Here is a 22,863-nt window from a genome sequence, read left to right on the forward strand (position 1 = left end):
AATTGTAAAATACACCCCAAAACTGGACAAAATAATGGTCATTACCATAGATGATCTAAAACGTAACGTGTTATTAAGTTGGTTGATTTCACCGCATGAGCCAGCCACGCTAAACATCAGCTCCGAGCTATACGCCTCAATCGAACGCCATGTCAACTAAAAAAGGACGAAATGTCCAACAAAAAGAAGCTGAAAGTCAACAGAACCCCCTCATCTACCCAATTAGATGAATATGTAACACGTTCTAAGACGTCGGCCGATTCTCAATCATCGACAAAAGAAAGCCAGGTCGCCATTACAACCGACGACATTAGCGGTATTAAACTCCACATGGAAAAGTGTATGACAAAATTTACTGGAGACATTTCATCAAAGATAGACATGTTGAGTAATGAAATAAATAAAATACGACGTTCATTTGAAGAAACCACAAAAGTGGAATTGAGGTAAACAAGGACGCCATTACGACCCTTCGGAAAGAATTTATCGAGTACAAAGATGCGACTGAAAAACGCTTCCTTCAACAGGAGCTTTACCAGAGGAAATCTAACCTCCTCATCTAAGGAATTCCTAACAATTTGGATCCTGAAAAAACAATACGTGAATTGTTCAACAATCTCGGTTTACATCGTTCTAACGAGATGCCATTTGCAAACATTCAACGACTCCCCCGCCTAGGAAACTGGGAAAGGACGAAGGACGCCCCTAATTCAATCGTCGTGAAATTTGTGCATATACAAGACAGGAACGACGTGCACCAAGCATCCTTCAAGGAATGGAAAGTTCTTAAGGAAAAGAAGATTTCAATCAGGACGGATGTCCCGGTGTCGCTCAAGAAACGACGCTCTCATCTTGCAGCCAGGGGATATGAACTTCGCCAGAAACTACACGCACAAACTCGGATCCTCGAAAAAGGGATTGAAGTGTCTCTACAGATTCGAAAGGACAAGTTTTCTGTATGGCAGGAGGTTCAAATGGACGATTAGATCGAAAATATTAAACTGTAAGTTACTTATATGATCCCGGGATTGCTTGTAACAATCTGTCAGTTCAAACGTGTGCCAATGTTTACAATCAAACCCACATGACCATCACGTGACGAGTACGTTACGGAAGAGTCGATTGTTTTGTGAAAATGTGTAGTGACTTTGCGTTGTGTTGTGATAAATGAAGGCATGAGATGTATGGAAGGAGGTTCAATTGGTCGATAAGATCGAGAATATTAAACTGTAAGTTATTTATATGATCCTGATTGCTTGTAACAATCAGTCAATTCAAACTGCCAATATTTTCAATCAAACCCACATGACTATCACATGACTACCATGTGACGAATACGTTACGGAAGTGTCGATTTTGTTATGAAAACGTGAAGTGATGTGTTGTGTTATGACAAATGAAGGCATGAAAAAGGTATTTTCTAAATCCCCTATGGGTCTTTAATCTGTTTTATATGATTTATTACATTGTTTTGTTTTCTGACATTTTCACTAATTATGTATTTCATGCTACCTTACTTGCTCGAAGCCAGAGACCGAACATTCGTTATTTTGTTTGCCATACAAGTGCTATGGGCAAGTTTTTTCTGTATGGAAGAGGGTTAAATTGGACGATAAATTTGAAAACAGTAAACTGTAAGTTGTTTGTATGATTCCGATTCTCTAGACATGGCCAATCTGCATATACCATGTTAAGATTTTGTCAAAGAAAACCGGCAGTGTTGAATTATTTTTGTACATTTGTGTTGTTGACATTAGTTAACTTATTTATTGTAACCAATGGCAGATAGCAGGGCATATCTTAGTTTTATACTCATGGAGTTTGTTTTAGTTACAAAAAAAAAATGTTTTTTCCATTCCATCATCTGTCTTTATTAATTCATGTGTAGGTATAACCCTTTTTTCATCAAACTTCACAGATGGATAGTAGGATTAAAATAGTTTCGGCTAATTGTAGAGGGCTTGCAGAAAAAAGTAAAAGACTTGAAATTATGAAAATTTGGCGCAAAAAGAAGTATTCTGTAATATGTCTCCAAGATATTCACATTTCTGATAAAGATAAAGACATATTTAGAAATGAATGGGGACTAAATTGCATTATAGCTCCTTTTAAAACCAACTCTAGAGGAGTAGCTTTTTTATTTAATAACAACACTGAAATAAAAATTCATAAAAGTAATGTTGACAATAATGGGAACTATATTATATCAGATCTAACTATTGATGGGATTAAAATGACATTGTCTAACCTTTATGGCCCAAATAAAGATAAACCTTCATTTTATATAAAAATATTTGAATTAATTGAAGAATTGGGAAACGAATCAATGATTCTATGTGGTGATTGGAACCTGGTATTAAATCCAACTGTAGATCTAGAAAATTATAAACATATCAATAACCCTAGTGCAAGAAAGATTATTACAGAAAAAATAGAGCAATTTGATTTAGTAGATATTTGGCGAGAACAAAACCCTGACAGCAGAAAATTTACATGGTGGAAAGGAAACCCAAAACAACAGGCTAGATAAGACTATTTTGTTATTTCACAGGATTTGCATAACCTCTCATGTGATACGGCTATTATGACAGGGTATAAATCTGACCACTCCCCAATAACATTTTCATTTTCGAACGCTTTAAGTAAAGAGAGGGGGAAGGGATATTGGAAATTTAACACCTCACTATTGCGTAAAAAAGAGTATAGTAAAAAAGTCAATGAGCATGCTGATAGCAAATATACCGAAGAGGAAATTGATTATCATATTGAAAATTCAACATTGCAATTAAAAAGTTCTAATTTTCTTTTTCTGGAAACTTTCTTAATGAAGCTAAGGGGTAAAACTATCTCTTTCTCTTCCTTTTTAAAGAAAGATAAGAAAAAGAAACTAAAAGACTTGGAAGAAAATATTAGGGTTTAAGAAGATAAAATAAGAAATGATTTCCAAAATGTAGATGAAAAAATATTTTCCGATTTATCAACAATGAAAAAACAGTTAGAAAAATACCATGAAGAGGAGGTAAAAGGATCTCTAATTAGGAAAAGCATAACCTGGTATGAAGAAGGAGAGAAACCTGCAAGTTATTTCTGCCACCTTGAAAAATAGACATTATACCACTAAACTACTTAATAGCATTAAAACAGAAAAGGGTGAAATTATTACAGATGGTACAACAATCTTAGACGAATTAAAGGATTTTTATTCCAAACTATATCAACAGACCTACAATAATTATAATTTTGTATGGCGTCATTAACCACAAGTGGGTGAAGGAATATTGTTTCTTATTTAAATTACATGTTTTAGATTAGTGGGGACGAATGCTCCGACATATCAACTAAAACTTTTTGTAAAATGATATTTCACGCGCTTCAATTTAATATCTCGTTTGAAAAAATATTCAGTCTGCCCGAAATTGAAGCGAGGTTAAAACTCTATTTACTACAAGAATAAAAAAACAAAGTTCCATTACCTTCAATATAGCAGATAAGAAAAAGGTCAAGGTTACTCGTTTATTAATGAAACCACAGCCGAAGTAAATGTCGGCAAAGCGCTGTATCAAATAATGTTTACAGTGAAGGTAAACGACAAAATGATATGTTCTTTGAAAGGTCGTATTATTGTTTTAAAAATGCAGTGAAGCCTTATCATAACTGAGCGAACGCTAACTAAACACACTGAATTGGGCGTAATATCTCTGTGAGTGAGTGAGTTGTGTTTAACGCCGCTTTTAACATTATTCCAGTTATATCACGGCGTGTCAGCTCAATGAGGGAGGAAAGCCCCAAGTGATGCAGGTCTCAGACATTTACCACTTCGGTGAAACCCACGAATACGGGTATGGTGCTGACAAACCTAGAAAAAAATCGGGGCGAACCAGGATTCGAACCCCCAAACATAGGTGTCTGGCGTGCCCAAGGGACGCAACTCTGCACATAGAATCGCGGAGGCCAGTTTAGCTTCTACCATTCTATTTAGAGGTCACCGGGTGCATTTGCTCATAATGTCAACACTAAAGGCTTATGAATGGGTACCCGGTAGGATGAGAAGGTAATGTAGTTGTTAACCGCCAAGCACTTAACAGGCAGCTTGGGCTGTATACTCCCCAGGGAGATGAGAATGATTCTTGAGTGCATACTGATCCAGTAACAAGGGTTATAATATCGCTTTGAGCATGCCCCCGAGTGGTGTTGAATTATGCGCAATATAAATGGCCTATCAGTATTATGTACAGATTAAAATAAAACATGCAGCAAAGAGGGTTTGGGTGATCCTGGCATAGTCAGACTGGTTAGGCTCATCATCAGCCCATCAGGGCCCTTGCCCCCTCTACACGCAGCCCAGACAGCGAATGGGACTTCTCCCAGGAAGCGCTGCCTTGTCAAACCAACCCAGAACTTTTAGGAGAATGTAAAGACACCCCAACACTGCAGCCTTCTGCATTACCCAGATTGTCAGACGGGCTGTATTCCTGGTAGCAAACTCGGGTACTCTCCCAATGTCAGTCAACATATTCGGAGATACCAAACCTTAGGCACCGAGAACAATGGGAGTCGGGCAACTTGGGATGCAAGCGTGACATTTCGATTTGCCATGTTTTTCCTGAATCTTGTCAATCACATTACTGTCAAAAGGGACAGACAATTAAATGATATACTAGTAAATGACTTCATTGGACTTATCAAAAAGGACAATATCAGGTTTGTTGGCCTGGATATGTCTGAGGCTGTATACGGGCCTATTTCAAAGCATTTTGTACTCATCATTTTCCATGACGCCCTCTACATATTCCGGGTCGTACCATGGATGGACATCTGTGTCAAAACCACAAGCATGGCGAAGACGGTTATAAAATGATCGAGCCACCCCATCATGTCGCTTAAGATACTGTGTCTGTGCCAAAGCTGGGCATCCACTCACAATGTGTTGGATATTCTCATTACATAATCTATATTTCATATTCGCAATTGATGCAAAAGCACACATTGACGGAGTTGGAAGTGACTGGTCCTGAGCAGCAAACAGAAAGCCTTCTGTTTCACTTTTCAGGCCAGACGACTCCGCAGGATTGCTGATCTTCTCAACACACTGCACATAAATTCGATGCATATTATTATTATTATTATCATTATTATTATTATTATTATCATTATTATTGTGATGATGATGAAAACGTGTTTCAAGCGTTTTTGCCTGATGAAAACATCATAAACTTCAGTAACATCTCAGCTTTGTCTTCAAACTAATAGTCTGAGCTTCTTCTCGGTTCAAATGTTGACGATCACTGCCATTCATTGTTATGACGATGAGTGGTCAAGTTGCATTACTGACACGAACAGACATACTAATTATATAACCATTGACTGTTTTTTTTTTATTTTTAAGTATTTAGTGTTTGTGAATGAAATTTGTACGTTATACACATGTAAACACCTTCGATGCTATTCGTTTTCTTTTGCACTGAAACTGCTGTGAGATAGTTTTTGTTGTTTAACGCCGCCCTCAGCAATATTCCAGCTATATGACGGCGGTCTGTAAATAATCGAGTCTGGACAAGACAGTCCAGGTAGGACAAGACAATCCAGTGATTGGTGTCATGAAATTCGAAATGCTTGTCGTAAAAGGCGACTTACGGGATTGGGTGGTCAGCCTCGCTGACTTGGTTGATGCATGTCATTGTATCAAAATTGCGTATTGATGCTCATGATATCAATCACTGGATTGTCTGGTCCAGACTCGATTATTTACAGGCCGCCGTCACATAGTTGGGTTATTGCTGAGTGCGGCGTTAAACAACAAATAAACCAAAAACAATTAACAAAGCATCAACGTAACAATAAATCAACAAATAAACGGAAAAAAATACAGCACAAATACACTGGACGTACATGTACGTTTCATGCAGTACAATATGAAATAATGAGAATCTATAAATCCGTGCTTCGACATCTGTGCCGCATTTGAACTAGTCTGTATATTCGTTGTGCACAATTTGTGCGATTCGATCGATGTAACAAGTAAATTCGTAATGCACATACATGGATGACATTAATGCAGGAGTTCAAAAGTTTGCATTGCAGAAAGTAGGTTAGTATGCTGTAAATTTGTTACAGATAATCTACAATTGAAACTTTAACGTAAAAGACGTATCATAACTTCGACTATTAAGCAGAAATATAGAATGTTAAGTTTCATATATGATCGAGGGTGTAAAATTAATTGCAAATAAAAGACTGGTTTGAATAGCAGACTTCATAATGTTTGTCCTTTTTATGCGTAATAAAACTGCAAATCGCCCCATTTAGTTTTAAACTGATTACAGCACTGTGCTATAAAACATTTAATTTCACTGCTTTACGTAAACTGTGAGCGAACAAAATTCTACCTTATATCTAAACGACATTATGATATAGTTTCAAATGTTTGGTTTTTGTGCTTTTGTATAACGTTACACATTCCATACGACAAACAGCTTGCAATATATGGCGAAAATCGGTTTTCACCTTCGAAGTCAAATGACGACAGAGTGATAAGCACATATGCACAGAAAATGGCGATTACTTTAGTTGGTTGGTTTGTTCTCTAACGCCGCACTGAGCAATATTCCAGCTATATGACGGCGGTCTGTAAATAATCGAGTCTGGACCAGACAATCCAGTGATTAATATCATGAGCATCGATCCACGCAATTGGGATCGATGACATGCATCAACTAAGTCAGAGAGCCTGACCACCCGATCCCGTTAGTCGCCTTTTACGACAAGCATAGTCACCTTTTCCGGCAAGCATGGGTTGCTGAAGACCTATTCTACCCCGGAATCTTCACGGGTCTCTACTGTGCTTAGAACAAGGTCATTGCAACTCTGCCTTGGTGAGAGAACCACGTTCAACCATGTCCTGCTTGACTGTGTTGATTTGTCATCACAAGGGATAAATATTTCAAGTCATCATCTGTCATGGATTTTATTTATAGTATCGGTTCTCATTTAATTATAGGTTTCTTAAAGAAAATAGAATTGTTTGAAAAATGTTGATGAATATGTTTTGAAAATACATAAATGTTTTACATTTGCATCTTTTACATCTGTGACAGGCCTACTTTTACTGTCCTTTGATGACATGTTTTATATAGTCTAAATTAATGTTTTCCTTTTGTAAAAATTTCTTTAGTCACGATATGGCTATGTGACTATAAATCATAACTCAATCACGCCCTCTAAAGACTACAGAGCAGCTCGCATGAGAACATGACGCAATATACGTTCCATTGTTTCTCCCTGTCCACGTTCTCTTCACTGGCTCAGGAAACGAACGTATTGACTCTGACATAGCAATGCATTCCTTGAACAGCTCCCCTTTATTCCCAAGATCTGATCTCAAGTTATAGACCTGTCCGTGCAGTTCGATCAAGTGACCAGCTCCTACTCAACATCCCTTCTTACAACCTCAAGTCCTTTTGTTCTCGGTCGTTTCAATACGCTGCTGCTTCTGTGTGAAGTTCTTTTCCACTCAAATCAGCTCCTACGCTGTCATCTTTCAAGTCACGACTAAAGACAGAGCTCTTTGAACGTCAGAATTGACAATTCAATCAAGTATCTGTCTCGTTTGTTTTGTCTGTTATATATCTCTTTGGAACCTGCCTTCGTGGTCTAGTGGTAGAGCTTCGCCCGGAGAGCGGAAGGTTCGGGGTTCGACCATCACCGTGGGTCAATGGGGAGAAAGTCTTTTAACGCAGATCAGCTCGATATCAATCAATGATTCCGATTCAAAACAAAACTAGAGAATAACAAGTCCCGACTATCTTCCAAAACAGATGCCATAGTGCCACTCACACATAAGGGGATTTTTGGTTTGTTGTTTAACGCCGCACTCAGCAATATTCCAGCTATATGACGGCGGTCTGTAAATAATCGAGGCTGGACCAGACAATCTAGTGATTAACATCATGAGCATCCATCCACGCAATTGGGATCGATGACATACGTCAACCAAGTCAGCGAGCCTGACCACCCGATCCCGATAGTCGCCTCATACGACAAGCATAGTCTCCTGTTACGGTAAGCATGGAGGTATGACGACTCCCCGTAAAGGTATGCCCCGTATTGGGTAGCATTACGCATCATCTTGACAAGCAACATGTCAGATTGTGTAAATTACGTTGAATGGCAACCACAAACAGTCTGGAATAACATGACCCGGCGTTTAATAGGGATAACTTGTTTGACAAAACCCCCGGCCCCAACAACTTTAACAGAACAAATCCTCTGGCCTTCATTAAGTCCAACTTGAGGAGAGAATTTGTATCTAACCTGTCTGTCCAATTACATGAGTAGTTATTGATCTTTCAAATAAATACAATGGATTTGGGATTCGGAAATTTGTATTTCTACGTCAGGTACACACCACTTTGAAGAGAGTCAAAATCAAAGTTGCCATCGAAATTAAAAAAATGTCAATTCTAAAAATCCCTAAAAGCAAAAGGCACCAGCTGACAACCTGGCCTTTGTGCGGGCACAGTTCTAAGAAAGATTACCTATTAGTTTTAGAGGTATGTTCCAGACAAACACACGACTATGAACAGAGTCAAATTCAAACTTGTTGCCCGACCCGTGAAGATCCGGGCTAGAATGGGTCTTCAGCAACCCATGCTCGCCGTAAAAGGCTTCTATGCTTGTCATAAGAGGCGACTAACGGGATCGGGTTGTCAGGCTCGCTGACGTTGTTGATACATGTCATCGTATCCAAATTGCATGGATCGATGCTCATGATGTCAATCACTGGATTGTCTGGTCCAGACACGATTATTTTCAGACCGCCGTCATATAGCCGGAATATTGCGATGTGCGGCGCTAAACAACAAACTTTATAAACGTCTTTTATAATTTACTAAATAGCGAAAGGAACCACTTCAGCCCTTGATTTATACATGTACCAAGTTTGGCTGAAAAATACTGAATAGTTTTAGTTCTGCTACGGATACGACACTAACATCTGTCTTTGAGTGTGCACAGTACCTGTTAGTTTTAGAGATGCATGTATGGATCGGACAAACACACCACTATGAACAGAGTCCAAGTCAAACTTGCTGCCATGGAAACAGGAAAATTCTTTTTAATAATTTAATTTCCTAAAAAGCAAAAGGCACCACTTAAGCCCTTGATTGATACATGTACCAGACTTGGATGAAAAGTCTTTCACGGTTTTCAAGTTGTGCTTCGGAAACGACACCTACCCTACCAAGGAACCACTCCAGGATCTGATATATCGGCCAATTTCGGTGAAAGATATTGACCGTATTTGAGTTGTGCTCCGGAAGGGAAATCCATCCCCTTACAAATTGTTCCCATGGAAATCGATTAATACAAAAATGCCGAAAATCCGCAAATAGCAACATGCTCACTACCTAAGCAACGGGTAAAGGTAAACGCCATAGTTAACCTGTACCTGATGGTGTATTGCATATATCCAGAAACGAAATGAAACGTCAATGTGTTGGGAACATAAGCACGTGAAACGGACCAGTGTCACTCGACTAAACATAAATTCTAGATATGTTAAGATTTCAAACATATTGAGAACATATTGAATTATATAATTACCTGAACTCATGTTGGAAAGTGTGGTCCTCGTGTAGACGTAATGTACAGGTAACGTCTCCCACACAGCTGTTGCTCACCAGTGTTTTAGTCCAGGAAAAGTCGCGTCCGATCTATCCTGAAAAAAAGGGTTTACCAGATGTTTAAATCTATTGGAAATCAATACCAGTGAACAGGCGTGACGCACAGACGTTCTTTGTGAATGTAGTACAAGCCATTTTGAAAGTCTGAAATTTATGATGTATTTATTTCATTTTGTTGTATTCATACATATGCCTACACATGTATGTGGTATTGTTTTATATGTGGAATGTATGAGTTAATTATATAGATTGCTACAACTTAGCCAAATATTTGAAGATCTGCCCGAAGGAGCGGATGCCAACTCTGATACGTACATATCTTTGATGAAACGCAAGCGAATATACAGAACATCACAAAAATTAAGACATATAATCTTGACCGAGATTAAAACTGAAGGTGGGGCTTCTTGATTTATGTTCGGTTTCAGCTGTAAATACAAGCACGAAACCCATTTACGTAATCATACTGAATATCTGCTGTTAGAACCATCGAACGATTTCAACTATGTCATAAGCATGTGTTTAGGAATCACTATGAATCACTATCAAACGTTTTGAAAGCTTCACTGATGCCTTCAGCGTTGTACCTCTGATCAAACAACTCTTGAGCAGAAGCCGTAGAAAGAGCATGTTTGATTGAACCTCAAATGGAGCTGGCGGAAAATTACTAGACATTAAGGGGAAGTTGAAGTCATCCATTCTGTCCTGCGGGGATGTCACTCTCATCTATACATTGATCTAGTTGGGTTTTTGTTATTACCGCCGCACTCAGCAATATTTCAGCTATGTGACGGCAATCTGTAAATAATCGTGTATGTACAAGATAATTTAGTGATTTACATTATGAGCATCGATTCACGCAATTTGGATACGATGACATGCATCAACCAGTATTCCTGGTACATGATAAAACTAATCTGGCACTAGTTTTGTTTGTTTGTTGTTTTACGCCGCACTCAGCAATAATTATGCTATATGACGGCGGTCTGTAAATAATCCAGTCTTGACCAGACAATCCAGTGATTGATGTCATGAGCATCGATCCACGCAATTGTGATTCAATGACATGCATCAACCAAGTCAGCGAGCCTGACCACCCGATCCAGTCAGTCGCCTCTTACGACAAGCATAGTCGCCTTTTACGGCAAGCAGAAATTGCTGAAGGCCTTTTCTACCCCGGATCTTCACCGGTATGACAATAATTTAAAGATATCAGACTATCGATATACCTGAAGCTCAAGTTCAACCTTTTGGCTAAATTCCCTGATTTTAATTTTGCCAATCCGGGTAGAAATTTTGATTCACATGCAAGCATGTAATTTGTCAATGCAAGACAATAACCAGTCTAGATTATCCACCGAAAATATATCATCAAATTTGCCATATGAACGACTGAAAATCAATGATGACACCATCTGTTCGCGATGTTTGAATCGGGACACAACTTCAGTGTTTGCAGTCAAAGCACGCGTTTTTAAGTTCTAATCACGTTAAGATAAAACACGTGCAAAATTCCGTCTAGGATTTGAACACATTTCTAACATGTTTACGAGTAAATATGTCTAGCATGTAATTAATACCTAAACACACTTTTTCAGTGCACATTCCGACTAATATGATGTGTATAACAATACTATAAAGAAATAGTTCACACTGTCGTTGTCGAACAATGGTGCTGATCACGCCGACGAGACTTATTCTGGCCTCATTCAGCCGTTACAATAATTTTGGTCTGTTTGTTGTTTAACGCCGCACTCGGCAATATTCCAGCTATATGACGGCGGTCTGTAAATAATCGAGTCTGGACCAGACCAACCAGTGAATGATATCATGAGCATCTATCCACGCAATTGGGCTTCACACATTGTACCTGGGCCATGTCGGGAATCGAACCCGGGTCTTCGGCGTGACGAGCGAACGCTTTAACCACTGGGCTACCAGACCGCCCCCGGAGTTGACAAGAGCGTACTTTGTGTTTGTGTGTGTGTGTGTGTGTGTGTGTGTGTGTGTGTGTGTGTGAGAGAGAGAGAGAGAGAGAGAGAGAGAGAGAGAGAGAGAGAGTGAGTAGTCTTTGAGTGACACCTAGGGATTTGAAATAAACATGGAATTAATTGAATTCCTTTTATGATAATTGTGTTCGTGTAGAGTCAAACAGTGTTATCAAGCTAGTTTAACTGACCAACCATAGCGTTGCACGCTGAAGCGCACCTATTCACGATGAAGGTAAACAGTCCTGTCTCAATGTCGTAACTGGCGTTTCACGTCAACCGTTTCACTATTTAGATAAGGATAGAAATAGTTTCACAATGCCTTGGGTATGTTCTCCACTGTGACCCAATCATTGTAAGAAAGTAATATCCATTAATTTTTGACATTTTCATTAACTGTTTCATTTAACGATTTTTTGTTTGTATGTGAAAAGGGCATTGAAGTGACAAGCCATCAACAAAGGTTCTAAAGACAAACTGCTTCCTTTGGTGCTGAAATGTCAACTGTTCATCACTTTAATTGTGTGCATTAGGTTCATTCTTAACCACTTGACTCTGTCCCTAACCTGCGAAAGTCTCGTCCTCCAACGCTCAATTTTGCGTGCGAATACACGAGCCAATCACAATGCACGTGAAACTAAAGTCATTTTGAAAATCGATTCCCCAGTCGTCGGAAACGTTTCATCTACGTCTACACCAAAGTGACAGTCACGCGCACTGTATCATTTTAAGAACAAGCACGTGTCCCGTTGGTTGTAATAATAGCAGAACCGTGAAGATCCGGGTAGAATAGGTCTTCAGCAACACATGCTTGCCATAAAAGGCGACTTTGCATGTCGCGAAAGGTAATATGTGTGGGTACAGGTGGTACATATGTCGATACACGTGGTACATGTGTAGGTACAGGTGGTACATGTGTAGGTACAGGTGGTACATGTCTAGGTACAGGAGGTACATGTATAGATACATGTGGTACATGTGTAGGTACAGGTGGTACATGTGTAGGTGCAGGTGGTACATGTGTGGGGACAGCTGGTACATGTGAAGGTACAGGTGGTACATGTGTAGGTACAGGTGGTACATGTGTAGGTACAGGTGGTACATGTGTAGATACAGGTGGTACATGTGTAGGTACAAGTGGTACATGTGTAGGTACAGGTGGTACATATGTAGATACAAGTGGTACATGTGTAGGTGAAGGTGGTACACGTGTGTGAACAGGTGGTACATATGTAGATACAAGTGGTACATGTGTAGGTGCAGGTGGTACATATGTAGATACAAGTGGTACATGTGTAGGTATAGGTGGTACATATGTGGGTACAAGTGGTACATGTGTAGGTGAAGGTGGTACACGTGTGTGAACAGGTGGTACATATGTAGATACAAGTGGTACATGTGTAGGTGCAGGTGGTACATATGTAGATACAAGTGGTACATGTGTAGGTATAGGTGGTACATATGTGGGTACAAGTGGTACATGTGTAGGTGTATGTGGTACATGTGTGGGTACAAATGGTACATGTGTAGATACATGTGGTACACGGGTGTGAACAGGTGGTACATATGTAGATACAAGTGGTTCATATGTACGTACAGGTGGTTCATGTGTAGGTAAAGATGGTATATGTGTAGGTACAGGTGGTACATGTGTAGATACAAGTGGTACATGTGTAGGTGAAGGTGGTACACGGGTGTGAACAGGTGGTACATATGTAGATACAAGTGGTACATGTGTAGGTGCAGGTGGTACATATGTGGGTACAAGTAGTACATGTCTAGGTACAGGTGGTACATATGTAGGTACTGTAGGTATAACTATAACTACATCTAGCACAAATAGCATGGCACGTCATGGTCACATGTGATTAAACGGTCTCTGTTTGGGAAACAATTCACTCAGGTCGTCCCCAATATATCCTAATGGTCATATCGCCAAGCGCTGGGAGGAATACAGAATTGAACTACTTTTCGGTCAAGTGAACATCACATAAAATGACATGACATCACCTGACGGTCGTGAAATTTACATTATAGCACATAGTATTTCCATAAAACTACTCTCCTTTAATCTAAAGGTGTGCCTGTATTTGTTAAAACCTGTATGACCACGCCTGCGTTACCATTGTCAAGTAACGTCACATGACACACAACTCGCACCCTGGCAGAGGTGTGTGTTGCTAGCGGTATAAACTGTGCTGACAAAGGGACAAAGTCTGTTGTCTGCCTTGATTGCAACATGGCCCTGAACACTTTATCAGATCACTTACCAGTTTGTATTTATGGTTAATTGTATCAGCGGTAAACCAAATGGGATTTTAGTTGTATTTGTTCGATTAATATTTCTATTTCATACCCTCGAGGTACTCTTTAATTGACTGATTGATTTCCATTGGCGTGCGTGGTCGGATATTAGCAGATGGATATTTGAATTAGTAACATAGCCATTCAACATGCCCTGAATGCCGTAATCAGCACCGTAGATCAGAATCAGGCGAGACTTATTTCATCCATATATTTAAGTAATTTACAAATGAGGGTGATTGAGTTAAAACTTGACGTCATATCGGCAATATATCAGCCATATCGTGAGAATCAATGAGGAGGAAAACGCACTGTATTTTCAATGTTGAACTTAATAATTGGCTTAATAAACTATACTCACTTGTTTGAAGGCGGCTAATCATAAAATAAACAATAAATGGTTGTCCAATGGTGGTGTATTTCATATATGTATAGGGGCGGTCGGGTAGCCTAGTGGTTAAAGCGTTCGCTCGTCACGCCGAAGACCCGGGTTCGATTCCCGACATGGGTACAATGTGTGAAGCCCATTTCTGGTGTCCCCCGCCGTGATATTGCTGGAATATTGCTAAAAGCGGCGTAAAACCATACTCACTCACTCACTCACTCATATATGTATTATAGTTATGTTATAGACTTTATGGTGGCAGTGTTTCCGCCACTGTTTTCAGTCCGCCCGGAGAGCGGAAGGTCCGGGGTTCGATCCCCGGCCGCGTCATACCAAAAGACGTTAAACGATGGTACTTGTTGTTACCCAGTCTGCCGCTCGGCATTAAAGGACTAAAACAAGGACTGGTCGGCTCGGAGTCAGTATACTGTGTCTGAGTGGGGTATTCATGTTAAACTGCGGCATGGTATCTCAGTGTGCTAGCACTATAAATCGGCATCAGTCCGGACTAGTACAAGCAGCCACACACACACACGTGCAAGCACGTCGCTATATAAGTGCAATAATCTTGGACGCGACGTTAAACCCCATTTCACCTCACCTCACATGATCGTGTATAGAAGTCTGTACATGATACAAGAAAATGTCGTACTTTTACCAGTTACTTAACGAGCCCAAAATATAACCATACGTATATAAATAGTGACACAAGGGTTTTCTTCCTCGTTCCCCTCAAAACATCAATCTTGGTCTACTGACATTTATGCATAGAAGTTTTAAAAAAAAGTTTATATGTAGATCTACACTTTCAATTATTTTAATATCATCAAAGCTGTAAGCCACACAACCATAAGTAATTATGGCTACAATAACATCATCGATTAGTTTTAGTTGACAGGGTATTGATAAACTGTCTGCCTTTTAGCAGTGCAAATACACTGCCTTATTCGCTGGATCTACATTGTGTTTCAGAGCATATCTAAATTTATTTAATCTCTGGAAAAGTGAGCCTGGATCGATGTTCACGATGTCAATCACTGGATTGTCTGGTCCAGACTCGATTTTTTACAGACCGCCGTCATATAGCTGGAATATTGCTGAGTGCGGCGTTAAACAACAAACCAAACCAAACCAAATAAAAGATGAATGACAAACAATCAGGTGAGAAGAAATGGAGTTTAACGTCGCGTCCAAGATTATTGCACTTAAATAGCGACGTGTATGCACGTGTGTGTGTGTAGCTGCTTGTACTATTTTCGACTTGTGCCGATGTTATAGTGCTAGCCCACTGAGATAAAATGCGACAGTTTAACATGAATACCCCCTCTGACACAATACACTGACTCCGAGCCGACCAGTCCTTGCTTAAGCCCCTTAATGCCGAGCGCCAGACAGGGTAAGAACAAGTACCATCTTTTAACGTCTTTTGGAATGACGCGACCGGGTATCGCTCTGCCACTAGACCACGGAGGCGACCCTTACGATCATTGCAGCGCTAAGATCGCTTTGAGGAACGAGGCCCAGGACTTTTGTATTTTTATGCATTTCAAAGTTCATCATATGCTAATTCGCCTTTAAATTCAGTTGCATTTTTATTACTGAAGTTAGAAATATGACAATCGTTTAGAACGGAATCTTAGACGTCGACAAAAGAAACATTTACTTTACTTACCACCTTTTAACGTCTTTTGGAATGACGCGGACTGGGATCGAACCCTTGACCTTCCGCTCTCCGGACGCTGTACCACTAGACCAAGGAGGCGGTCTCCGGGCGGATGTTCTACCACTAGACCAAGGAGGCGGTCTCCGGGCGGATGCTCTACCACTAGACCACGGAGGCGGTCTCCGGGCGGACTTTCTACCACTAGACCACGGAGGCGGTCTCCGGGCGGACGCTCTACCACTAGACCACGGAGGCGGTCTCCGGGCGGATGCTCTTCCACTAGACCACGGAGGCGGTCTCCGGGCGGACTTTCTACCACTAGACCACGGAGGCGGTCTCCGGGCGGACGCTCTACCACTAGACCACGGAGGCGGTCTCCGGGCGGACTTTCTACCACTAGACCACGGAGGCGGTCTCCAGGCGGACGCTCTACCACTAGACCACGGAGGCGGTCTCCGGGCGGACGCTCTACCACTAAACCACGGAGGCGGTCTCCGGGCGGACGCTCTACCACTAGACCACGGAGGCGGTCTCCGGGCGGACGCTCTACCACCAGACCACGGAGGCGGTCTCCGGGCGGACGCTCTACCACTAGACCACGGAGGCGGTCTCCAGGCGGACGCTCTACCACTAGACCACGGAGGCGGTCTCCAGGCGGACGCTCTACCACTAGACCACGGAGGCGGTCTCCGGGCGGACGCTCTACCACTAGACCACGGAGGCGGTCTCCGGGCGGACGCTCTACCACTAGACCACGGAGGCGGTCACAAACAGTCAGCCACCAACCACATTGTCTGTACACACCCGAGCCCTGCAACTTTCCCTGTCGCGAACACCTGGTATCATCACTGAATTTCAGTGGTCAATGCATATAATTGAGGATGTTCATATTGTTTCATGGCAGTATAATGGTTGTAACTGTATTACATTGTTTGTGTTGAGATTCAGTAAAGTTCATTGTGTTTATTTAGAAAATGACTAGTTGTCAGGAATGAAAGATTATTAAATGTATGTAGTGGCAAGGAAGTAATTATATTTAGATCTCGAATTATCTGTAAACTTCCGGAATAGCATGAATCGGTTTCAAGCGTTATAGAAACACGTAGAATATTCTGTGATGTTCAAGTGACACTAGACTGGTCTGGCACTGTAGAAAGTGCTGGACGCTGTTTGGACTGTACAAGTGGGGCGGGCGCGTCCCTGTCTCATCTCACATTTCATCTGACATTACATCAAGACCAGCTTATGTGTGAGATCACCCCGGATTTTCCGCCTAGACCTATTGTAAAGCTGTTGCGACGAGGTGAAATATTGCGCTTGTCATTGTCATTTTCATTCCTCTCACATGTAATACTAAATATTGTACGACCACTCTTGTGTACTGCCATTGTAATTGCTGTGTAATTTGTATTGACTGTAAACCTAGTTAATTTTGTAGTATAACTGTTGATTGTTGTTTGTTTGTTGGTGTTACACTAAATTCTTTTACGTACAGATTTCTCGGTTTACATATTGTTTCAATTTGGGAATCAACACGTAACAATGTAAACAATCTTTAGGATTATTTTTAAAAATTACATATTTTCCGTATCTTTAAAATTTGTCTGTTCTCGTGGGACATAAAGAACCGTTTAGATACATCCGCCTTTCCCATTTACCCGTCTTGCCTATTTTGTGGTTCCTTTGCCAAAAACGCTTCTGAAAGAATAATTGCCAAAAGATTTCACAAGTCACTTAAAGTATAACTATCACGGTAGGAAAGCCCTGCTTTTTTACTTCTGTTATTGCGAATTCGTTAACATGTACAATATCACTATCTAGAGAAAGCTGGGGACGAATCAAAACAAATGTAATCTTCATGAGCGATGATGAATTGAATTACGAACTTCGGATTTTATAAGTGAGTTAGTTAGATTGTGTTCGATCCACCTTCAGCAATATTCCAGCAATATCAAAGCGATGGACTCAAGACATGGACTTTGGGGGATCGCACCCAGACCATTGGCGTGAAGAGTGGGCGGTTTAACCACTGGGGTACCCTTTCGAACTGTTTTGAGTGTTATAGAATAGTCCCCCTCAATGCGGCATTCATTTCAGACATTACACATAACGACCAACATTCGAATTGCCTCTTAACAAAATGCCCTCCAGTTAATATAATCATGGAAAGATTAAGTCACAAGGAATAAAAATCGCCAATAACAGAAAAAAAGTCTCCATTATCCGCCGGAACATTAAATTGATTTAAAAGGCAACGCAGCGGTGAAGAATTATATGAATGGATCACTGAAAACCTGTGATGACCACAGGTAATCGTGAAAAGGGTAAGCATGTCCTGAACCTATGTTTGTCTTCATGACGGCGGTCTGTAAATACTCGAGTGTGGACCAGACAATCCATTGAATGATATCATGAGCATTGATGCGCTCAATTGGGATCGATGACCTGCATCAACAAAGTCAGCGAGCCTGACCACCCGATCCCGTTAGTCGCCTTTTACCATGCTTGTCGTGTCACGTGGCTGTTTGCGTGTCACCCGGCTGTTTGAGTGTCACCTAGCTGTTTGCGTGTCACCTGGTTGTTTGCGTGTCACCTGCTGTGTGCGTGTCTCCTGGCTGTTTGAGTGTCACCTGGTTGTTTGAGTGTCATCTGGTTGTTTGGGTGTCAACTGGCTGTTTGAGTGTCACCTGGTTGTTTGAGTGTCACCTGGTTGTTTGAGTGTCATCTGGTTGTTTGGGTGTCAACTGGCTGTTTGCGTGTCACCTGGTTGTTTGAGTGTCACCTGGTTGTTTGAGTGTCATCTGGTTGTTTGGGTGTCAACTGGCTGTTTGAGTGTCACCTGGCTGTTTGAGTGTCATCTGGTTGTTTGAGTGTCACCTGGTTGTTTGAGTGTCACCTGGTTGTTTGGGTGTCACCTGGCTGTTTGAGTGTCACCTGCTTGTTTGAGTGTCACGTGGTTGTTTGAGTGTCACCTGGCTGTTTTAGTGCCACTTTGATGTTTGAGTGTCACGTGGCTGTTTGAGTGTCTCCTGGCTGTTTGAGTGTCACCTGACTGTTTGGGTGTCACCAGGTTGTTTGAGAGTGACCTGTTTGTTTGAGTGTCACCTGGTTGTTTGAGAGTGACCTGGTTGTTTGATTGTCATCTGGCTGTTTGAGTATCACCTGGTTGTTTGAGTGTCCCTTGGTTGTTTGAGTGTCACGTGGCTGTTTGCATGTCACCTGGCTGTTTGGGTGTCACCTGTTTGTTTGAGTGTTTCCTGGTTGTTTGAGTGTCACCTGGCTGTTTGAGTGTCACGTGGCTGTTTGAGTGTTACCTGACTGTTTGAGTGACACCTGGTTGTTTGAGTGTCTCCTGGTTGTTTGATTGTCACCTGAATGTTTGAGTGTTGTCGGACCCAGGTAATTAACGCAGATCCTCGCTCATGGTTTCCATAACAGGTTTACGTGGCCAATAATTTATTGTCAGTACACTGCCGTGATTCAGATGGACTATTGATGGCCGCGTCATTAAACAATATGGATCATTGACTATGAACGTTGTCATATTCGAAACAAGCGGAGTCATTCAATGAGACCATAGTAAAAGAATACTGCTCTGATCATGGATATGTCGTGTAAATGGAATTTCGAGTTAAGGAGGTCATATAATATGTCAGTCTACATGATGTATAGTGATGTTTTAGTTACATCATAACGTTTCAACTTAACGCTGGATACAACAGCAAATTATCGCAGTATAGACTTTTACCACTTTGGTTGAACCCAAGAGCTCTGATATAATGAGATTATAAGGGGTGATTATCAAGTCGAATCTGTGACAAGAACCCACGATCAGCGTATCCCGGCACGACTAAGGGACGTAACTCTCTTGCTGTATCACGAATGTATCAATAACAACATGGCCGTATTCAGTGAAACCCTTTCAATCCGGACGTTACCATTCCACAGATTTCATCCGGATTAACAAACAAAAACTAATAATTCTTAACGAGGAACACCTTTTGTATTCAAGAAAATGTTCACAACCGACGCGTCCCGAAAGCGGAGTTTCCAGATTTAAGATCAGGACTTATCACTGCACTGGAAGTATACATAAAGAAAAAGGCTGACAACTGACAACTTTACCTACCTGTTTTTCTTCTTCTGTGCCATTTGTGATAAGCTTGCGCAGTGTGCGTCAGGCTTTATTCGATCTTGTGCAGTTGGTGGAAACAAAAGATTATGGTCTTCATTGATTTTCAGCCTTTGCCGTGCCATCAGTGTGTTTCGATTAGGCTGCACAGCCTTCACACATACCTCTGCACGATAGACATGACATTAAATATCGATAGAAACGCACCTTATTTGGGTGCCGTAGGGTTTTAGATCGAGCAGGTGGGGAGTCACGATGTCATGAAGTAGGTCAGTCAATACATTATTGAGTGTTCGTTAAACGAAGCGTGTTAAGTCATCAAGCGATTTGGTGCAGCGTGGGATGGAACTTGTAGATCTGCCTTGAGGAACCTGTGACTGAAAACTGGCAAATGATTAAATATCGGATAGTATTACATGTAATTACGTAATGGGTTCATTTGAGCATACTCATCAGTTTTTCAAGGGATGCGTTAGGGATGAGTGGCGTAACTTTGTTTCTGTAATGTTTTCAAGTACACTTAATTAGTGGTTTCATGCTAATAACTCGACGAATTGATATCCAACTAATCTAAAATTCAGCTGGAGCTCAAAGGGCAACCATATCCATCCTTACCACACTCAAATGATCGCACCCACAGGGGATTCGGTCATATCTTGAGGGGTTCGGTCACATTTACAGGGGATTCAATTACATCCAAAGTATTCGGTTACATCCGCGAGGATTCGTTCACACCCTGAGGATGCGGTCACAACTTCAAGGGATTCGGACACACCTCCGGGAAATTCGGTCACATCATCAAGGTATTCGGTTACATCCACAGGGATTCGATCACATCCACTGTATGCGATCACACCATGAGGATGCGGTCACTACTTCAAAAGATTCGACCACACCTCCGGAGAATTCGGGTCACACCCTCAGGGCATTCAGTTACATCCGCAGGGATTCGATCACATCCACTGTATGCGATCACACCCTGAGGCTGCCGTCACAACTTCAAGGGATTCGACCACACCTCCGGAGAATTCGGGTCACACCCTCAGGGCATTCGGTTACATCCACAGGGATTCGATCACATCCACTGTATGCGATCACATCCCAAGGGATGCTGTCACACCCTCAGGGTATTCGGTCACATCGACGGTATTTGGTCACATCCACGAGGATTCAGTCACACACACGGTGATTCGGTCACGTCCACTCACACAATCACAACTCTACAAATGAAACCACGAGTGTTGTTTTCACTTCAATTGTCCTTTAAGTGCGTGCGTGCGTGCGTGCGTGCGTGCGTGAGTGCGCGTGTGTGTAAGCATGCGGGCGGGCAAGAGCGCGTGCGGGGCCGCACGACGATTTCAAATGTATATATTTGGGACGATTTCAAATGTATACTTTACGGTGAAAACCCTGTAGTCCGGACGGTACTCTTTCTAAATCTTAACATAATAAATTGTAACAATTCAAAAACATTATCATCCGGTTTAACGAAGCAAGCATTATGCATAATGTCTGAAAGCGTAATTATCTGGGTGAACTTTATCCTGTTCAGGGACCGGAATAGTGATAATTTCTACAGTACAATCACAATAAAGTATTATCGATAACATATAAGATCAAGTTTAACTGTGTGTTGCAAAGGCTATTCACTAAATGATAATCAATACAACGTGACGTATTTACAGGTAAGTCATTGGCGTGTAGGAATGTTCGGTATAAAATATCTATAGGCTACATGTTATCTGGTCCTCGTGCAAACCATCATTTCAACATGATCAATCAGCTGGACACATCCACAGGGACATTTATTGCCTGTGTGATATATGACATTTATTATAGGGCATCGATTGCCGCGCAGGTAATGTTTATACCAATGCTCTGGCCGAGCGATCTTGCTTCATATTGAAGAATATGATGGATGTGTTCGTCTCTACCTAATCTCTTGAATTTCTCAAGTAGTTGCTAAAAAATAGCTGCAAGCTGAGAAGAGGTATGAATTTTCAAAAATAATTGGATCTTATCAATAATCAATTGCCCATTTTCCGCAGCACGCTTATGAAGACAACTTGATATGTATGCTGGCGCTGTTACAACCCTTAATGTGAAAATTACTCTTAATGTAAAAATATTTTACATTAAGGGTTGCGGGTCCACCCTTGTTACAACTCTTAATGTGAAAAATACTCTTAATGTAAAAATTCTTACATTAAGGGTTGAAGTGATAGATAAAAAAAAGTTTACATTAAGGGTTATCACTACGAAATAATACTTATCGAACTTTCATGAAACTTCGCAGATTTAATTGATCGTTACTTTGTCTAGATGTGCAAATGACTAATCATTTTGAAATTCACTCTCTGGTTGTTATATTCAGGCTTCATAAAAGAGCGTATGACCCCTAACCCCTAATTTTTATCAAACTTATTGTTTTACAAAGGTTATGTTTCGATTCTCTGCAAGGTAACCTCGTTACTATCCTAATACCGTAACGACGGAAATGAGGACTCAGCCCAAGCAGATCAGACCAAGTTGGTGATGATGTTGGGTTGTTAGAATGGTCCATTAACAGAGTATTAGGCATACAATAATTGGCATTTTGTTGCAGTATTACGGATATGACAGTTAAGCATGGTCTGCCAGACTCGGTTCTATGTCACTGAACCCCAAATTTCAGCCCCGTATAAAAGTATTGGTGTTATCTTTGCATCAAA

General features: G+C 41.1%; 1 long non-coding RNA gene across 1 annotated transcript in view; it reads right to left on the reverse strand.

Annotated features, from left to right (window-relative positions):
• LOC124119400 overlaps positions 1-20,297 on the reverse strand; it is a 56,592-nt gene extending 36,295 nt beyond the window's left edge. The window contains exons 1-2 of the long non-coding RNA XR_006858639.2: positions 20,150-20,297; positions 9,601-9,715 (exon numbers count right to left, since the gene is read on the reverse strand). This is a non-coding gene — a long non-coding RNA (uncharacterized LOC124119400). The remainder of the gene's footprint in view (positions 1-9,600; positions 9,716-20,149) is intronic.
• Positions 20,298-22,863: the final 2,566 nt, after the last annotated feature.

Source organism: Haliotis rufescens, unplaced genomic scaffold (genome assembly GCF_023055435.1).
Source record: "Haliotis rufescens isolate VD_foot unplaced genomic scaffold, xgHalRufe1.0.p SCAF_47, whole genome shotgun sequence".
NCBI classification, from domain to species: Eukaryota; Metazoa; Mollusca; class Gastropoda; order Lepetellida; family Haliotidae; genus Haliotis; species Haliotis rufescens.